Source organism: Pistacia vera, unplaced genomic scaffold (genome assembly GCF_008641045.1).
Source record: "Pistacia vera cultivar Batoury unplaced genomic scaffold, PisVer_v2 Contig570, whole genome shotgun sequence".
In the NCBI taxonomy this organism is placed as follows: domain Eukaryota; kingdom Viridiplantae; phylum Streptophyta; class Magnoliopsida; order Sapindales; family Anacardiaceae; genus Pistacia; species Pistacia vera.
This window is the reverse complement of record NW_022196413.1, coordinates 613,269-617,091: the sequence shown is the minus strand read 5'-3', so window position 1 is coordinate 617,091 and position 3,823 is coordinate 613,269. Positions and strand designations below refer to the sequence as shown.

The 3,823-nt window shown below is 34.0% G+C and overlaps 1 long non-coding RNA gene across 1 annotated transcript in view; it reads left to right on the top strand.

The window, feature by feature from the left end:
- LOC116108868 overlaps positions 1-3,823 on the top strand; it is a 5,570-nt gene continuing 1,747 nt past the window's right edge. The window contains exons 1-3 of the long non-coding RNA XR_004124693.1: positions 1-81; positions 1,213-1,292; positions 3,203-3,286. This is a non-coding gene — a long non-coding RNA (uncharacterized LOC116108868). The remainder of the gene's footprint in view (positions 82-1,212; positions 1,293-3,202; positions 3,287-3,823) is intronic.

The following is a 3,823-nucleotide window of genomic DNA, read 5'->3' as shown; positions in this document are numbered from 1 at the left end:
CAGTACAGTCTCTCCAACGTATCTTAAAGAGACACTTTGCTCTGGATGGCTTGCAAGCACATTAATAAGAAATCGCGACAAGTGAGTTTTTCAATACATTTTGCTTATATGTATTTATATTTTTTTCAGTACTTGGATTTAAAATCTTAACATTCCTGTCAAGTGCATATGTTGGCAACATAATACAAGTTGTAGCTACTAGAACCATTAATCAGATGATTTCCTTATAGTTAATGACTGTTATAGCTTTGATATTGGTTCTTTTTCCTAATACATTGTAGTACCTCCATCTGTTATCAATTGAAAAATGTTAAATTGCCTGTACACCGTCTTACTGTCTATAGAATCTACTTTAGACATTTACTCCTTAGTATTGTTAAAATATCAACTGATCTTGTAGCATAATTTTTATGATTGTTATTAGTGTCTTTAGTAATTTCTACTGTTAAATTGGATATTTTTAGTTACCGAATTTTTATCAAATGTTAGGAATCATCATCGTATCGGCTATATTGTTTTATTTGAAAAATGAAAACAGAGATTCATGTATTACAGTATGGAATATTTAGGTCAGTGATAGGCCTAATGCATGTTCATGGTAGGAGTAGTTGTTTTAAAAGAATATTTAGTGGATTCTTTTTCGATAGTTAACCAAATGCCATAATGGATTCAGTGTCAGTGGAAGTTATTCCTGTCTTTAGTTCATTCCTTACACAATTCCTTGGTCTCAATTCCATTGCCACAACCAAACTCAACTTTAGCATTGGAAGGTCAAATCTTTCCAGTGAGGTGGCTTTAGTACTACTCTTCTCAAGTAACTAATCATGCAATGTCACTCACAGGTTGCTATACTCTCTTTAACTGGAAAGGAAAAAATGAAGGACTTTACAAGTTTTGGCGTTAAACTAATACCTTTCATTGGATATAATCTGTCTCATTATCCAAGCAATTTTTTCTGTTTGTTACTTTGGGTGGTATTCACAAATCAGAAACTATGTGACAATATGAAATTACAATTAGTGCTGTTTACTTTGTCAATCTACTGAAATTGGGAATTAATATAAGGTTTAACTTTGTTGGATTGCCTAATGCATGGCTAAGGCTGTGTTTTGTATTACAATGAGTAGTCGGCTTCCTTTTTTCACTCTTTTGCTGATTGCTTGATCATTCTCCTTCTTATATTTGACAATGTTGTGCTATGTTATCGTTTAGGTATTTCAGTATTCTAAATGGGATTGACACTGTGATCTGGAACCCTGCTACCGATGGTTTCTTACCTGCTAAGTTTCATGGTAACAATATTTTACTATCAGTCAGCATTAGTTTTCTAACTTATCTGAAAATCCTAGCAGATGCATCCTCCAAGCAAAAGTGAGACTAATTAAAAGTAGCAGACTTTGTAGTATACTTAAAATGGGGAGAAATTCCTGAGAAAGATCTTTTGCTTCTTTGTGTGTTATTTGTGTGTCCACATGAGAGAGAGAGAGAGAGAGAGAGAGAGAGAGAGAGAGAGAGAGAGCTCATTTGTGTTAGATACTAGATACAGACAGAGATTTCAGAGACAGGGAGAAGGGAGGAAGGATTAGGAATCAGATTTGACTGGGATTAGGGAGTTTTATTAGAGAAAGGAATGCTGTGAATTCATGAGAGGATGGGAGAGAGAGAGACAAATAAGATTTCTTTTGTCAGGAATTATATTGGATGAGAGATTGGGACTGATTATGACAGAAAGAAATGTTGTGAATTTAACAAAATGGGGGGAGAGAGTTCTCATGAAGCAATCAAATAGTATTTTAATTGTAGCTTGATTGTCAGAAAACTATTCCATAGGCCTTTTGCTATTGAATCTCATCTTCTGTAAACAATTTTTGTGAATATAGCCTGAAAATTATGTGAGCCATGGCTTTATAATCAACTTCTGCTGTAGACCTAGCTATCAGATTTTGTTTTGTATGAAAACCTAATTCTTACTAGGAACCATATAAACAGCTCGAAATAAGATATAATGCTTCCTGATGTTGCCGCCTACCATTACTAGCTGACCTTTCCTAAACAAAATGTAATGTCATTGTGTCTCATAGTCAAAACTCAGTTTATAGTCGGGTATTTTGTTTCACTGCTTAATTAAATAATTATTGAAATCAGGAGAAAACAAATCCTGATAGTATTTTATTCCAAACATATATCTTTGTATTTACAAAACTCTCCGTTATATAATTGAACTAAGACCCAAATAGATAACTCTTAGACTAGGATTAGGACTCTAGACTAATACTATCTCTTTTTATTTCAATCTCTTAAACTAGATAAGTCTTAGATAACTCCTAAATTGATAATATTCTAATCTAGAAATCCTATACTCCCTTTCAAGCTGGTGAATAGATATTTATCATTCCCAGCTTGGAAACTAGATTATCAAACAATTGTCTGGGCAGTCTTTTTGTAAGAATATCTGTTGTCTACTGACTTGTAGGCAAGTAGGTAACACACAATAGCTTATCTTCTATCTTCTCCTTGATGAAATGTCAATCTATTTCCACGTGCTTAATTTTATCATGATGCATCGGATTGTGTGCTATCCCAATTGTAGCCTTGTTGTCTGATGCGAACCCACCTAGATTCTTTTACCCAACCACACCAAAAATGATAAACACAAGAGTATATTCAAACAATTTCAAGGAAACATCAAGGTTCACAAGTCTGTATAACTGTATTGAGATGTTGAACATTTCATTCATTCAGGCCGGTTATATCTTAACACAAGAATAACAAGAAATTAATCAAAATAACAATGGAATACTAATATGCTGGACTTCGAGGGCCAGCTACCTCCATGCTGGACTTCGAGGGCTAGCTACCTCCCCTTCACTATATTCACTTTTCAGATACCCCTCTCTCAGCAATCTTCTGCTGCTCCTTTTATTCACTCCCTTCTCCTAACAGAATTCAACCATCCACCATTCTCCTTTCGCCACCTGTCCAGTCCACTTTTTCTTCTCTTCACACGTTAGTTGCCTTTTTATCACAGTTAATCCACTACTGCCCTTCCTACATTTCTTATTATAGACCAGTCACTAAGGGTTTCATCATTACCCTCCCCAAGCAGTATCACCTTGTCTTGGTAATGTTGTTTAGTTGTTCTTTGTTTTAATTGGATCTTGTATGATCAGAATTACTAACAGTTTTAGAAATTGTGTTCCAGTCTGAAACTGGTTCTATAAGTTCAGACATAAAAATACTCCTGGAGAAGTCAATGGATATGGGTCTGAAGATGAAGAATCCCAAGGTATGGTTTCTATTGGGGAAGTTTTGTATCCCAGAAAATTCTGCTGTTATCCTTAATCTTAATGGAGGCTGTGATGGTTGTCAAGGAGCCACATCCACTTCTGTTATTTTAATAAAATTAGTTTTGTCCTCAGAATTTTGTATCATATGTGTTCTGTATTGGAAATATTAACCCTTGCCTTCTATTATTAAAATATTTGTGCGTACCTTTTTCCCTTTTCTTGGTGTGTGTGGGGTGAACAAGGACGAACTCTGTGCCTATGAGTATCATTTTTGAGAATATGCTGCTCGTCAGATAGTTAATTAATTAAGTAACAGCATCAATAGTTCTACAAAAAGATCTTATGCTTTTGAAGTACTTTATTAAGCAAGATAATCAATGGGAAGGGGTTTTGGGTTAATTTTGTGCTATTGACTTTGATTTTTGAATTGTCCTGAGCTTTGTTTGAGCTTTTCATTCTGTTATATAGGTTTTTTTTTTTTTTTTTTTTTTTTTTTTTTTTTTTTTTTTTTTTTTTTTTTTTTTTTTTTTTTTTTT